Raw genomic sequence first — 17,645 nt, forward strand, 5'->3', positions numbered from 1 at the left:
TATTAGCTCTTTAGTAATTGTTTGGGGGCGTACTTGATGTTCTCATGTACTGTATGAACATGGAGAGGAGACCATAGAGCCAAATCAACACCTGTCTGACACATTGTCAACAGACCTAAATTGACAAATTATGGATTTATCGCAGGGTTATTGTATTGGACCGCATTATTTACAAGTATACCTTATAAACTGGTGCCTTGTTGTATCTTGATTGGTTGTCAGTGTCAATATTGACCATTTTGACAGTGTAGACTCCATTATGAAGGATGGAAAAATAAACTTAATTTACTCGGGGGGCGGGGGGGGGGGGGGGGGTTGCAGTTGATTGAGGGGACATATATATTTAGCTTAAATATTAAACTCAGTTGTGTAAACTTGAAATTTGTAATATTTCACCTGCATACTGTATATCTGCACATAACATGTAGCAACTTTTTAAACGGCTGCAGTTAAAATTCAGAATAACAAGGGCATTTCTCATAAAATAAATGCCATAATCGCTATTTTGATAAAAGCATTTATATATTGCAGACAGCACCGTTTACAGCTAGGAGCAATAAAAGCAGTTATATAACCCAACCTTTTTTTTGGATAAGTTACTATTTAAATGCTCTCTTGTTTGTGTTCACTGACTTATCCTAACTCCAATCTACTTATGGGGGCCTACTGCCTCTAAGTAGAGCCGAGAGGAGTCTTAAATCAGTTAGGCTGGGCTACTGGAAAGAATCCTGGAGATGTTACCAGTCTGGCAAGCTTTCCAGGAATTTCTACATCTAGCAGCTAACACTGCAAACCATGGGAGTTTTTGATGAAATGGACCTTGCTGTTTTTGTGATAATAACATTAATCTGTCAAAATCCTTTGGCCCCCTTAAACATGGGAACCATGAATAAATAAATAAAAGGTATTTACTGTATGATGAGATACATTTCTTCTAACTAAGAACAAATAGGTACAGGTATGGTGAGCTGATTAGTAATAGTAGCAAACAAGGTATTCCAGTTCCAAAGGCCAAATACAGAAACTAAGCTTGACTTACTGTGATCAGTATTGACTCACAGTACATGCAAGCCAGAAATCCAGCTCCACAAAACAGTTCATGTTTATGGTGAGAATTCTGACTCGTATGTCATCTGTTCTTTGAGAAAATACTTCGAAATACACTTTTAAATGGGCTGTCAAAACGTCTCAAGAACAAGCTTGTCAGCAACTTTGTCTCTAGGATTTTCAAGAACAAGAAGACTCCTAGGGGAAGGTGTCTGAAATCTGCTAATATCAGATAGCACCTTCACTTTAAATTTAAAAGAAAAATGGCATTGTAACTAATGTATTACCCAGGATTTTGGTTACAATCTAAATGTATGTAATTGGTTGTAAAGTGGGGGGGGGGGGCCCAATGGCCTCGTCCCCACTTCCTTCACTCCTACTTCGGGCGTACTTGCTCGGACCACATCCTTCATCAAACTCTGCCTTCTTTTAGATCTCAACTACACACCTGTAAAGTTTTGTGACAGCATCTGGCATGGTTGTGATTATATCATGGTGACAAAATCTGTCAGACAGAAAGATAGACACAATGCACTTAAATCCTCTTCTGTGTTAGTTTTTGCTACAGGTGTCCCCAGGACCACACACACACACACACTCTCACACACATACATTGGCTCACAGTTTGAAAACAATACCATTATTGTGGCTGGTAAATTAAAATCAGGGACCATTATTTGTGCTTAGAGTAAAATTATCCCCCAGAGTCTATGAGCATAACAGTCCGTAGAATGCTGTGATTGACCAATCAGAATCGAGTATTTAACAAAGCTGTGTAATAAAGTAAATATTCAAACCTAGTTATTGTAAACTCCTAATTTATGTAAAGTGTTTGTTCAACAATTTGTGCTATCACTTCATGTTATCACCACCGACATGCTGTACTGAATGCGGCCTTCAGAGAAAGATGCCCGTATACTGTACACATGTGAGGACACTACTCAGTCATTATGGAAAACAATGATGGGCAGTGTTCTCCTCTCTATGCCCCCAAAACAATGGGCTGTTTAAAGGGTGGATATGGGATTGGGGGGGGGGGGGGGGGGGGGGGCAGTCCTCACTATGCTAGATGCTTTTTCGTGATAATGCTCTGTTTAACGTTCCTGATCTCAATGGCTGTGTTCCCCCTTCTCCAATCCAGCGGGTCACACTGAGTCACAAGGCCAGCCAGTGATGACAATAGCATGTTTGTGCACAGGCTGAGCTATGGGTAGGCTGTCTGATGTGAAGGGATAAGATGGCACAAAGTGGACACTAGGGTCTTGTGTGCGTGCGTGCATGTGTGCTTGCTTGCGTGCATGCGTGCATGTGTGCTTGCTTGCGTGCGTGCGTGCACTGGTGTACGCACGTGTGGATCTTTGGATATCTATGTGTTTAAATCGTTTGCTTCTGGTGCGCACAGATGTTTTTCCGCTGTCATGGAGATAACTTTTCTCACACGACAGCATTTGTCACATAGATAAAAGCAATTCAGGTTAGTACTAAGCTGTCTGTTCTTCATTCAAACATTCCGTTATATTAATTTGGGTCATGACAGATAAGATAAACGCTTTCTGCAACAGAAGGAAATTGTGGGTAAGAAACACTTTCAGACTTCTGCAACCCTCAGACATTATCTGCAGTTGCTCCTCTGATAACTGCAACAGGAAAAGGAGAACAAATTCATACTGCAGCACATGCAACAGTCATTAACCAGTCCCTTCAGGATTTTGCGATGTCACAATCGCGCCAATTCAACATGGGGGTAAGCCTCTCCTCTCTAAGCGAAGCTCTCTACGGCCCCACTTTGATGCTACCAAGCCATCACCCACCGTAAGCATTCCTTTGACTGCCATTCATTTTGGCGCCACTTTGACAGTGAATAACTTTACATCTGAAGCACTTAAAGACTCTATTTGTCCGTTGTATGTATAAAAGGCTCCATTGTCTTTTAGCTCACATTATGGCTCCGTAGCAGATGTTTTTGTAAAAATTGGCCAACTATTGTGTCATAACCACGCAACTTACTGTCTCACAGTAGAGGAATCACCGTATAGTACAGGGTAAGCTTGCAGACAGTTTGGACTTACATTAGCTGTTTAGGTTTTATTACTAATGTTTACTAGCATTTTAGTTAGCAATAATTAGCCTGTGCCTATGATATCCCCTTACATATACCTACGCTCTGCTTCTCTGCAAGATTTGAAATAATTGCGATTTCTCTTGGCACAGCTACCAGAAGACTTACAACTTTCAGGCACGTTGCTCACGTCAAATCTACGTCGTCAAGCTCAGTTGAGGCTGTACAGTAACGCTCAGCCATTGCAGAAAAAGTGCTTCTAATATCCTTCACTGGTCTCCGTCCAGAACAACGGGATCTGTTGGTCCATTTCTTTAACTGTCTATGGACAAGATGCGTGTGACTTGAATATCTCACATTCACAAAATGTACACTGTAGTGATTTTTTACTCTGAAAGCCGCTGAAAGCGGCTGCTGTTTCAATCCTGTCAGTTCCCCCCACGACTGACGCACACACACATACATACACACACACACACACACACACACACACACACACACACACACGGTGGATGCAGGAAAAACCGGAGATGAGACGTACAGGATGACCTAAATTGAGGAAAGCTACGCTCGTTATTGTAAGTGCAATGATAAGTTAAAGTCCAATAAGTACTTCATCAAACCGTATGAACGTGTGTCCCAGGCCAGGATAGGAAATAAACAATGTTTAAAGATCAACAAGCTATTGACAGACATGTTCATATTTGATTCATTCAATAAATTGTTATTTTTTGTCTTAAATCCACTGGCCATTTTCATTTGCAGCATCCTCAGCCTTATTGGTAAGGTTACTGGGAAAACTCAGCCCAGAGTAATTTTATTGTCCTCAAAACAGGTTTTATTTTTATTTTTAAAGTACTACACAAAAAAATGCAACTTTTTTTGCAATTTTCTCTGTCTGTTTTTTGTATGTTTGTTGCATTTTTACAAAAGCTCCCGCAACATCAGGCATTTTGGGCCTCAACAATCTCAAGCCGCGATATCCTGGAGGGACTGATTAACCAACACTTTCAGCACTGTAAAATATACGCTGTAAGTGACAATGATGAATAAGAAGTAAAAGGAATCATGAAGAGGAACATATCTTTAATATTGCAGTGAGGCGGTTTGCCCTTGAAGTGATTTTGGAAGATGTACACCTAATGATGAAATCACCATCCAAAAAAGCCACACCTATATTTTAATTAAATTCTGTAGCCTACAATCTTGCTATATTGTCAAGCCTCCAACAGATGCCAGCCAACAATCCCAGCAGCGTTGGACTGTATGTATTGTGTTGACAGGATGAATGTGTGAGAAAATGTCACCTGTTCAAACGGGGAAAGGCCATTACTGCCCTGCATGTTAAACATTGGAAATCGGAATTGATTTCAAACCACAGCAGTGGACTGAAGGAGGCACGCCACCAGCTTCACTCCACTTTCAGGTATTTTCCTGGAAGGGCAGACCTGCATGAATTCATCAAAAAAAGCTAATTGTTGTGCTATAAACTTTGATTTTTTTGGCTATACTCCAGAAAGCCTTAAGTAATATCGCAGACTGTACATGTAGGCATGCACATACACTCCTTTCATTTCTTTCAGTATAGACCAACATCCCTCACCAGTGGGTAGCAAGCCATACACTCCCCCATCATCCTCCCCTCCCTCTCTTCCACCTCCTTGTTGTCATATGACCGCTGTTATGTGTGTGCAATGGAACACAAAGTTGCTCTGTTTGTCCCCTCGGCTTTGCCCTCTCAGATTTGAGTGCTGGAAGGAAGGCTCTCTCACTCGCCTCAGGAAAACAGACAGGCCTCTGTATGTGACTACCAGCAAAGATTAGAAAGGAGGGCAGGGAGGGATGAATTGAGCTGACATTATTTCATGTTACACCCAAAGATAACTTCATCCTTACTCATTCAAATTGCCCCACCCAAAGATTTTGTTCGATTCAGCTGACGGCTTTCCTCACTGATGCCTTACTGTTAAGTCATTTATTAGTCCTCTTTACGCCAGTGCCTGTCTAAAAGAAAGGGCTGCCAAACAGTCTCTCACAGCCGTGTAGAGATGACACTTTGTCCCAGTACCTGGCAAGGATTAAAGACCCAAAACAAACACAAATGCTGAGCCAGCTGAATCAGAGCAGTGCCCTGTCTGAACATACAGAGTGACAAAGCAGACCAGACCTCTATGGACACGTTATTTCCTCTATGGTTATATTATAGGATATTTATCGGATCTGTAAGATCCATTTGAATGTTAATTTTCACAAATACTAAATGCGACTTGTGGTAATTCTGGCACTCCCTCTCCAGGAAAGAAGTGACATGTTAGATTAATCATTTTATTAAATAGGTTGCCAAGGGAACTACTGTACGCTTGGCCCCCTTGGTACTTAACTGTAATAGAGCTGAGTTTAATTGTCCAAGTTGACTGTGTGCATACCTGAAAGGTTAAAGATGGCTAAAAGTGCACTGGGCAGTGGCATTGGCCTCCTCAGTGCGAAAGCTACTACCTCAACAGCCTCTGTCACTTTAAAACCCAGTCTGTCCCTGCTGTCCCCTGCCATTATGTCACCCAGTGGAGTGGATGTAGGAAGTAACAAAGGAGGTGGAAGGAGGTCAACTCAGCATAGGTTTTGCCACTCTATTGCTCTCATTTTAAATGCATAAAGGTGGCTTGAATGGCAGCATAGTGCATTATTAACCATTGGAACAAAGAGAACAAAAACATTAGCAGTTGATGCTGTTGGAAGATAGCCGAGAAACCTAGACGCACCCTAGCGGCAGCAAATGTAATTTTCAGCAAGGGTCAGTCTAGCAACTCTCCGTTGGCTTGTGAGCTGTAAAAAACAAATTCTGGTCAGGCCAATCACATCGTGTATTGAGTTGGTGGGCGGGCTTAACATGAGGATGGCAGAGACAGTTCCGCGTAAATTCTCTGCTATTTGAAAACAAAGAAGATGGAGTTAAGCACTGAAGTCATTCTTAAAAAAGGAAGATGTGTTCGGAGTTTTGCCGACCGGATGCGGCAAAAGTTTAATCAATCAACTAGTGTTGCTCTGGTTGGTTATTGTGTGCAGAGGGATGTTGTGTTCTACTGGTTAAAGCATTTATGTTGCGTTTTGTAAAGGTGCTCCGATCAGGATTTTTTGGGGCCGATTGCTGGAAGCAGTATTGGTTGATACCGATCACCGGGTCTATTTGAAGCCTTCTATTTATCATGTCATACATTTATCATATATTAATTTTAATAGTCTTAACAATGTATATGTATTAAAGTTAACAGAAGATAACATATTGTGAATTGTCGACTGTTTACTTTTACTGAAAGGGAAACATTCTACTTCCTCGGTTAGAAAACACCTTAAACAGCTTAGCACTTAACAAATAAGCCTTATTTCAAAATAAATTACAAAAAAAACTGTTACTGTTAATTTACACAAACTTAAAGTGTACTTAAACGTCAAGTGCAGAGCAAAGAAAACAAAATCACATATCTTGGGATGGCAAGATAAAAAAGCATGAGGTGTTAAGTATTTTAGGCTTGTCCTCCTGCTGTAATAAACTGAAAAAAGCACACGTTTAGAGAATATATCAGTAATTGTTTAGCTTTTTTGTTCTACCTCGAAATAGAAAAAATGTCCTTTCAATCACTGCAGACATTTTTTCAGTAGTAGTAACAATTCATTCGTCATCTGATCGGCCGATCTGATCGGCCTTTATGGAGACCACCAATCAAACTATTTAAAGCCTTTATCGGGTGATAACGATCAGTGACCGGTCAATCTGAGCACCCTTAGTGTTTTGTGTATTTGGCTTAACAAAACCACTTAGTCAATATCAGAGCAATACTATTTTTTCCAATATTATGTATAAATATTTTGAAAAGGGGTATGGTGACATTTTTCAGAGTGTACGCGTATGTGTTTGTTCATATAAAACCTAACAAATGTCCATTATGTAAGCGTGTGATTAACCTTTATATTTTGCAATGGATCCATCATCCATCATTTCAAAGCCAACGCCATCAGTCACTTATTGACATTTTTTGACTGGTGGCAGAAGAACTGACATTTTTGACAAAATAATTAGGCTTGATTAGAGTTTTTCTCACAGTGGATGTGATCTTGGTTTGTCTCCCTACTATAGTAGTTGGTATTAAAGGTCCCATGACATGGTGCTCTTTGGATGCTTTTATATAGAAGTTAGTTTTCCGCTAATACCATAGCTGAAGTCTCTTTCCCAAAATTTAGCCTTGGTGCAGAGTTACTGGAACCAGTCCAAAAATGACCTCTCCTTAGTATGTCCTATTTCGTCTCTATTTTCGAGTCTGTAGCTTTTGAGGAGGTAAAAGGGGGGAAAGATAGAGGTTGGGGGTGTGGCCTTGACCAACTGCCACTTTTCCAGGATGTCTCTCTCATGGGTGGGCCAAATTCTCTGGGTGGGCAAAGCAGAGAAAGAGGAGGTTACATTGCCCCTTATGACATCATAAGGATCTGATTCCAGATCGGCCCATCTGAGCTTTCATTTTCTCAAAGGCAGAGCAGGATACCCAGGGCCCAGTTTACACCCATCTCCATTTCTAGCCACTGGGGGACCATAAGCAGGCTGGGGGAACTCATATTAATGTTAAAAAAGCCCATGAAGTGAAATGTTCATGTCAGGGGACCTTTTAAGAGGAGAACAAGATCACAACTGGACAAAATCATCAAAGACACTCTGAATTGTGGGTGCAAAACACATACACACCATCTTGCCTGCAAAATGTTGTTTGCATGCAAAACATGTATTGTCATGAAACCAGTTATATTAATAATAATTATATGCCAACAACTTGTTTCTTACAGTAACTGACATGGAAGCAACATTCATCTTCCCTTGAGATGGTATCATATCTGCACATTTTGGTAACCATCCTAAATCACAACTCAGGCCCTTTTATAGAAACCAATAATGCACTGATTGCTCTGACAGCACTACATCAGTTTTCTGCGCTTTGAATCATCTAGACTTGAAAAACACATGGATGTTAATTAATTTGATTTATCAATAATGGTCATGTGATATCAGAATGAAATAAAACGTGATGCATCTTAGCTAATGCTGAGTTACACATCCTGAAGAAAATTTGTTTGCTGCAATTACAAATTATCTGAATTCCAATCTGTCAGCAGTATACTATGACAGCAATCAATATTCCTATCCAGTTTTGCGTTTTCTCATAAACCTCAATCAGGCAACATTACACAGGTTTAGCAAAAGTATCAACTGAAAATTCCTGATCCATTTTGGTATCAGTAGTGCCAAAGAGATAAAGGCATGGTGTGATTTATCCTCCGTCTTTGCGTTTGATTCACAGATGTCTTCAGGCCTCGATGTGAGCTGCTGCTGTAACTATCACAGACACATCCAGCATTCCAGTGTCACATGCTCAGAACAGCGCTGTCTTTCTACCACCATGAAATTATCATGGTCTTCCCCCCATCTTTCATCCAATCTGTTCCAAATCTTCTCTTTCCTTCTTGCTCTCTTTTGCTCTCTGCTGCATCAACCTCCGCCCCTCTGCCCCATCTGCCTCACTACTGTTAAACCCCCCCCCCAGCCCCTCGACCCCTCCCTTCACTGGTTCTTTCTCTTTCTCAAGCATGTAACATAAACACACATATAGTATGTACAAATACATATGTTCTCCTGATGATGCTGCACAACAAATTCCAACCCCCATTGAAAACTAAAAATGTGACAAATCGTACTGTTTTGCCTGCTGGGTAATGAACATGCTCTGCTCTCTCCCTCTTTTCCCCTTGCACTCTTTCACAAGATTTACTTTCATAAACAGACACAAACAGACACCAATTAACCAAGAAATCCATGCGCAAGATTATTTCTGAATGCCGATGTAAATTTCTCTCGTGGAACAGCAGACAGAACGCTTCACAAGCCAATCCTACAACGTTCCTCTGCCGCTGTCAGGCCACAATTTGCTTGCTTATTCCAGTGCCCACGAGTTTTGCGGGATTTGTACACCTCACACTGCAACATTTTTCATTCAATGTCTGCTAAAGCCAGTTGTAAGTACTTATCGTGTGCTTTTACTCTTTCATTTGCCCTTTTTCAATTTCATAGCTTATGGCCTGGACAGAGCACAGACACATACACACACACACCGTTGATGCATCCTTCACTTGTCCTACATACAGTAATTACATGAACTTAGCATTGCGTTGAGATAAAAGCATTCTGTAAGGATCGAGGATGCTCTGGGGAGATGATGAGTCAAATTGCAAGCGTATGATAGCATCGTCCGTTGGCACAGAGTTAGCAGGGTGGAGGAGGGGATTGGACAGGCTGCCTGCCTGCCTGCCTGCCTTGGTGCCATCTCTGCACATCACCTTCCCCATTTTACTAAGAAAACACATTTGTCCGCCACAGAATGGCTGCAGTGAAATAGCATCTTGCCCCTTCTCTGTGTCCAAACAACACCAGCCTTGCCGTGATTATAGAAGAAAGCTTTGTGTCTGTTTAAGAATAGTCAGTCTTACCGTGTTCACAAGCGAGCATCCATTTACAAAGGATACTGCAGACAAGCCCTTGCAGGGAGAGAAAGGCTCTGTGCAATCCACCTTTAGTCCTGCTGCTTCATCTTCATATCTTTGTCATATTCACAGGGTCACACACACACACACACACACTCATGTACATCTCTCTCTCTCTCTCGCTCTCTCTCTCAGTCTCTCACTCTCTCTCTCTCTCTCTCTCTTTCAACGCCCCTCTTTCTGTCTTGTTAACGTCTGTGTTCTATATCCTCTCTTGTTTGCTCCAAGGCAGTTGAGACACTGCAGCGATGGGGGTGGAGGGCGTGTATATATGTGTGCGTGTACTTGTGTGTGTCAGAGAAAGAGAAGCAGAGAGAGGGAGTGGAGGACAGAAATTAAGGGAGGAGTCAGCAGGGATAGAGAGAGAAGGGGGAAATGGTCAGGATTAAATCATGAGAGTAACAGAGAGAGAGAGAAAAAAACAGGCTCTGATGGGGCTGCTACATCATCCAGTGTATCTTTATTTCATGCGTTAATGATAAAATATACATTGGCCATTATGGAAATGAGCCCTACCTGCTAGAATGGAGGTTATGCAGTGAGTAGATCTGTTTCTTAAAGTATTATATGCTTGCGGACTGTCTAGCAGCAGGATTGGTTGTGATTTCATTGATGACTGAAAAAACATACAAGATAGGGAGAGAGGGAGGAGGAGGGTACTGGAGGGGAGAGGAAGGGAGGGGATGGGAGAAATGACGACAAAGGAATGGGAGGGGGATTGGACAATGGTGTAATGTGCTGTTTCCGTGCCAACTGTTTCTGTGACAGTGGGACCACTTCCTTTATTGCTATTGGCTATAACCAAGAATTGATAGATATTTGGACAAATGAGGCAGCCTGCCATGGGGTGTGAATGTATGGGTGTTTTATTTCTCTTGCACTTCTCTGGGAACAACCAAAAAAATAGCATGCTTTGCATTACTACAGCCTTAGAGAATACATGCATAAACACATGGAAACCTACTGATCGCACTGCTGGAGCATGGTGTGAATTATTGCTTTGTCATTATGGATGCCACCAGTGTGTAAAAAGACTCCTCTTTTCCTCCTGATACACACATACACACACAGACTGTACAACAGGAAAAAAAATCTCCAGATCAGGTTACTGAAGGTGTGTAGTGTAATGTAATTGCCTGGACACCAACCTTGGTGTCATGAACGGTGAGATTACTAATTCTTTAGAGGCCAGAGTAAGCGCACATCTGGTGGGGGTGAACAACTTTGCCTCTCCCTGACCTTTCATCTAGCCCTTTTAATCCAGTCTGGCAGGCAGGTGGTGTATTGTCCCCATTCTTTCTCCTTGTCACTTTCTCCCTCACTATAATCATTAATTACCTTAAGCAGACGCTCAATCTCAACATTCAGTCTCTTCATCTTTAGCAGCCATTTAAAACTGCAGAAATGTACATTTTCTTGGTTTTGCTGGTAGTGCAGGGTAAACTGTCTGAACTTCTCAAAAATGGGAAGCAAAAAACAAACAAAAAACCTCCGACCATAGTACACATAATGTTAAGTCAGGTGAATGAAACTGACACAAAACCACCAGAAAACCCACATTGGGAAGTTCCCTATCTGTATCAATCACATGTAAACACATCTGACAGTCAACAGGAAACCATTTCTTTTACACATAGCACGCAAAGAAAGTGCATGCTCAGAGGAGACAAGTCACGTACAATAGCCTTGGCTCTGAAACTAGGTTGTTTCCTCTGAAACTAGGTTGTTTCCACTTACTGTAGCCTCAATGGCTGTTGTTTCACCTTCAGATGTCAAACATGTGACGATCTACCTGACCACATCGGGGTCACACAGGACACAAAGGTGCAATAGAAGCATTACACCTTTTGTGATCTCCTTGAATATAAAATGTATCAATCTCTGTTCTGAATGAGAAGATCAATTAGGCTGAGGGAAATACAAAGCAACAATCAGTCCTAATGGTTACAGGCGATGATAACATGCCATTTAACAACCACTATACCTCACTTTGGTAGCTAGCTTAAAGACTTTTATTTTGCTCTCCTATTACTATAAGATGCTCTATTACTTTAGATGCTTTTGTTCACTTAGGAGCAGTGTTATAATAATCAAAGATCTACCTTTTAACAATTGAATGACCTAACATGACTAGAATATTTTTAACAACTAGCCTCACAATTAAGACTCTACTGGTAACCTATCCAGCAACATTAACCCTGCAGAATAATAACTGGGATGTGACTTTGATTCTGATATTACTGATCAAGGTGCTCAATCTTTGCTTCCTTCAATTAGAGTGCTCATGTTATGCTAATTTTCAGGTTTGTATTAAGAGGTTGTACCAGAATAGGTTTATGTAGTTTAATTTTCAAAAAGCACTACATTTTTTTTTACTGCACATTGCTGCAGCTCCTCTTTTCACCCTGTGTATTGAGCTCTCTGTTTTAGCTACAGAGTGAGGCATCTCACTTCTGTTCCATCTTTGTTGGGAGTCGCACATGCGCAGTACCCAAGTAAGCACTACGAGCTAGTCAGTTGCCGAGCATGAGGGCGTGCCGTGCTAGCAGCTAGGCGAGCATTATGACGTGTGTTACAAAGTGACGAGCGTTTGTCACGGAAATAAAGGCTGGACTACAACAGAGCTGTTGGGAGTAGTTTGTGAACAGTGTTTCTCTGTTGGAGATGGTAAGTCCCTTTGGGGTGGACTTTGGTCTTTTTAACTTTGTTAAAAAACTTTGTAAACCTATAACGTGCAGAAAAAAGATATATAACACAATAAAGGAAAGGGGAAAAGCCAAAAAGCATAATATGGCTGCATATCAGAATTAACACTTGATGAGCTGCAGCACAGCCTGGTCCTCTGGTTGGGAACAGAAGGTAACACAGGCATCCAGCCAGAAAAACTAAAGCTGCATTGTCTTTTAAAACAAAATCCAACAGTCGTGTTTTACAGAAAAAGGCTTTTTTTTTTTTTTAAATGTTCTTTTGATTGTACTTTTTTTTCTACTTATTAGTGAACTGGTTTTTTCGTTTTGTAAATCTGTGTTCACTGCCTGTATTCCTTCTTTAGTTTCTTAAGATGTTCTCTGCCAGGGTCCTATGACCCCTTCTGTCTCCTTCAACATTTTTCCATCCCTTTCACTCTCCATAACCATCACTATCCATTCTTTGTCTCTCCCAGATTGTCTATGTGCCTCTCCCAGCTTCCTGTCTCCCTAATCCTTAATCCTGTGGAAATCGGTCAGGCAGAATGAGCCAGCTTTGATCAGGCTCTCATATCAGGCGTGCTAACAGTGTCAGCACACCCGGATCCCACAGAACCCTAGAGCCCAGGGGGAGAGCTTCAAACAGGCATTCACCCCCTGACTCTGCTTGAGAGGAAGGGGAAAGTGACAGTGCATAGTTCCTGTCTCAACTGCCAGCTACATATTCTGTCACCAGCTTCTCTCTTTTCAATTCAGCAGACATCGCGATTTAACACCATTTATCTGTGATGGCACCTTTTGCTTTTGGATTTGGCTTTTTACGCATGAGCAATACTTGCTGTGGGAAAAGAGATCAGCAGCCAGTGTAATGCCATTTGAGGATCAGTGCACAGCACAGAGATGTGAACATCACTTCTGCTTTTGTCAACAGTGTCCTTGATAGTAATCATGGAATCTGTGTCACTGGTGTTTAAGTATTGTGTTCCAGGGCCAGGGATGATACATGCCTGAGTGGGAGGCATGTCACAAAACATCCGGTGATCTTGTGGCACAAATGCATCATGCAGGAAAATTCTTTAAAGGTCAACTTGAAAGAAAGCAAACTACAGAATTGTGCCAAAGCGATTTGTGCTTGTGCCCACATTTTAATCCAAACATCCTACCCTGAAGATATGTTTGGAATTATCACTGCAACACAATAACTGAAACAAACCTGCTGCTTTCACTTCAAGTAAGTGTTTAGAGAGAGCAACCTATGTAAAAACATGCATGCACTGACATGAATTTAACATTGCAAATATCAGACTAACCAATTAGTTTATTTCTGGATTCTGCAAACCTTGCACACAATCTGTTCTTATATGGTGCAGATATTCTTAGTGGAAAGGTTATCCTACATTGTTAGATTAGGATCATGTTCAAGAGTAACTCACAGAGCCTACGACTTTGCAGAACTAACAGAAATGGTATATAATGGTCTTTGCTGCTCACAACCACATGACCGTCAGCTTTGAACTCTCTGCAGAGCTAAGACAATTAGTCTTCCCATTGAGCTAGTTCAGATGTTACTTTAAAACAGATAAAGAAATGAAGTATTCAGCAGTGCCAGTCCGTGTATACAACGTGCAACATCGTACATGTGTAATGCGCTCCATTCCTCCCCGTTGCATTGTACCTGTACATGTGTAATGACAATAAAGTTGAATCTAATCTAATCTAAAACTGAAGACGATGGAGGGCAAACTCTATGTGTGATAATATGTGTTCATAATCTTGGTCTATAAATGTACATTTTGCAAACAATACCTGTATCAAATTAACTGATTTTCTATGAACTATTAATTGCAGCACCAATCAATAGTTCATAGAAAATGGAAATATGGCAAAAAAAGAGTAGAAATACCCCGAAAAAAACTGTTGTAGAATGTTTATAGTCTTTTTCTTGTCCAACTCTCTCTGCCTTTGCAGGACTTTGCCCTTCCGTGTATGTGGTCCATCTTTCTCAAAGGAAAGGCTGACATCTAGCGGCCAAACTACTGTACTACACTGGGAAGAAGGAACACTTTGTATTAGGTAGCTTTTTTTATCTGTTTTAAGCACATAAATGTAAGAAGTAAGACATGTTTGGAATTTTTAACAAAAATCCCCATCAATTTAATCTCAAACTAAGGCATTTTGATGAATGTGCAACGGAAACTAAAGACCCAGTAATTTGAGTCAAATGTAGTTTCCAAAGTGTTCATATACAGTATATATATATATATATATATATATATATATATATATATATATATATATATGTATATACATATTTACTTAATGATGGCTACACCTCCATACTAATCTTGAGTGCACTTTAGCAACAGTAAGCCAGATAATGTACTCTTATCTACATTTTGTTACACCTTTTTTTATTTACACTTATACATTACTTTAACACCCACAGTACCTGTGGACGTTATCAGCACACGATAGATTGAGTAATGTGAATCAGAATGTCATCCATTTGAAGCTTATAACCAAAACATCCTGTCACCAATCAAGACTTGATTAACAACCTTTATACTTGCTCTTATTTATTTTTTGTACAGTTTGAGCCAGATTAGAATCGTTTTGTTTCTATTTCAGACTACTGCTGATGTTCAGTTATTTCAAATGTGTGGCTTCCTGTTCTTTGTGTCTATGAACAGCTTTTGGATCCAGCTAGATTTGTGGTCACAGCCGCAATAAATACTTCCTCCTGGCATACTTCTTCCTGGCATATATATATATATATATATATATACACACACAAAGATAGTGTGTATGTATATATGTATATGTATATATATATATATATATATATATATATATATACACACAAAGATAGTGTGTATAGTACATCTCCAACAGAGACCACTGTTCCTCTCAGATGATCTACTTACCCAACAACATGGTAATCATGTGCACTAAATTACATAATTTAAGGGTCATGTGATATTTTAAGGTACTGTGTGAACAACGTATACTTGGGTAGTTCTTATAAATGCCCCTCTTCAAACCCCCAGAACATTTAGCTGTTGTTTGGTTTTACACTTGTATTGTCTCACACGGTAGCTGATTGCAGGATGCTGCAGAAAAACCTTGACTAACTTGACTGAATAAGCCTTTTAGTTAAAGCTGCTCCTGTTGTTTTAAGAATATGTGGTTTTGTTGCTGAGAACAGATTGTACATAATCTTGAAGAAAATCAGCTCTTTGCCTCGTCTGGCATCAGCTAAGCCCTTATAACAATGTTTTCTGGACTCCTATCTGTGTGTAAAACTTTCCTCAGATCAATACACATTTAACAAAGAAGATGGTAGGACAAACAAGGCTTTCCTGCACTTTTTCTTTGTGATTCAGACTTAATCAGGAAGGGAAATGAAAGGCTTTGCAAAGTCTAAGCCTGCAGCTGTGTTAATGGTCACCTTTCAATGAGAGGAAAATGATCACACATGATTTATAGCCTTCTTATGGGTTCACACTGATGGTTTTACAGCCAAAGTAAGCGCTTGTATTGTTTTATAAATGTCACTGAACAGCATTAGAATAGACACTTAGCCTACAGTAAGCTGTGTCTACAACACATGGCAATATAAATCAGGCTTTTTATCTGTCTGGCATTTATAGCAGGGACAAGCAGAGACATTTTAGGGGGCAGGGGCTCAAGGAAAAAAAAAAAAAGCCTACTTGTTAATAAATAATTATTGTAAATGTAAACAAAACGTTAAATATATTAAAACAACTCCCATTTTTTCTTATTTACCTTACACAATTGTTTAAAATATTTTATAAATATTCAACAAAATAATCACTTTACACAGAGACTTTAGTATTTACCAGAGTGATCACAAACAGCAAAGGAAAGTCTGCCACAATGTGCATGTGTATATTTAGAATAAGTGACTGCACCACGGAGAGGGACATAGTTTTCTTTATTTTGCAAATGGCAATAAATCTTATTTTTTAGGGTCATTAGAATAAATAACACTTCAAAAACTCTTTTTGAAAAATCTCAACTAAACTGAAAAAGGATGTCGCTGCAATTTTGGTACTTTTACAAAAAAATAAACACGGTTATTATTAGATGAGGAGCCTACTATCAAAATGATGAAATAACTGTTTTATGCAGGACACTTTTTACACGTTATGGTCATTTCAGAGATTTCGGTCTCTTTTGCCTTCATGTCTTCTTTTACTCTAATGGAAATAAAACTTCCAAAATACATATTTAGATGGTATTTATTTTAGGCTGCATCTGTAGATTTCTTCTAAATTATTGTAAATATTTAAATTAACATTTAAAGGGGAAAGACTCTTAATTTATTAACTGGGGAAGTTCTGTGCTGATATACTTTAGTTATTTTGTTAATCCTATTCACCTGCAGTAGCCTATATGAATTAGTTAATGCCTAATTTGCCTATGAATGTGGCGTTTGTGATGACGTTGTTGGACACTGTTTTTACTGTAGCTGTTCACCTGGAGTCTCTCCAGTCCATACTGTACATTGGTCTCTAGGACCATGATGCCTTAGCTAAACCTTAGCTAACTTGTTACATAAGCTAGTAGCTCATGCATGTTAGCAAGACAGAAGTTAACTTTTTGTTTTGTCTTTCGGCTAGCTGAAAATTCAAGGCAGTGGCTGCTTAGTCTTTTGTTCAACACCACTCACCTCAACACAAGCCAAGAAAAACTTTCTGGAGCAGGAGCTGGAAGGGTCTGCTGCCTGCTGGAGAGAGGGCTCGACAAAGTCTAATCTCCGGATCTGATACGTAGATTCAAGAAATACATTTGTTCAACAGGGAAGCTGTTTGCAAACAGGAATATATATATAGGCTATATTATAAAAAAATAAATATACATCCAGAAAAAGGGCACTTTCTCGAGGAAGGGGAAGGACAGTTGCTCAAGCCCCTATTGTGTGAGCGTGCCTGCTTTGAAGCATGCATTATGTCATTTTGACCAACACCAATTCAGGATTATGCTTTTTTTACATTGCCATTGTTTTTGTTTAACACACCTAAGTAAGTTGCTTTTGAATGTTCATCGTTAAACAGAACCAGCGTGTGCACTAACAGAGGGCCTGCATGTTGCTGATTTACTCCTCACACACTTTGCATCCTTTTCTTTTCTTGTTCCATCCATCTGTGCATCCATTGGAGTATCAGTGTGTGTATTCATTCATCCAAAGCAAGATAATGCAATACCCCCATGCCACTTTTATATCAAAATGTCACCCTGACCAACAATGA

The 17,645-nt window shown here is 40.0% G+C and overlaps 1 protein-coding gene across 1 annotated transcript in view; it reads right to left on the bottom strand.

Annotated features, from left to right (window-relative positions):
* Positions 1–17,645, bottom strand: part of gnaz (guanine nucleotide binding protein (G protein), alpha z polypeptide) — a 49,565-nt gene that overhangs the window by 22,206 nt on the left and 9,714 nt on the right. The window contains exon 3 of the mRNA XM_032540391.1: positions 9,632–9,803. The gene's annotated coding sequence lies outside the window, so the exon portion shown is untranslated. The remainder of the gene's footprint in view (positions 1–9,631; positions 9,804–17,645) is intronic.

This window comes from Etheostoma spectabile, chromosome 16 (genome assembly GCF_008692095.1).
Source record: "Etheostoma spectabile isolate EspeVRDwgs_2016 chromosome 16, UIUC_Espe_1.0, whole genome shotgun sequence".
NCBI classification, from domain to species: domain Eukaryota; kingdom Metazoa; phylum Chordata; class Actinopteri; order Perciformes; family Percidae; genus Etheostoma; species Etheostoma spectabile.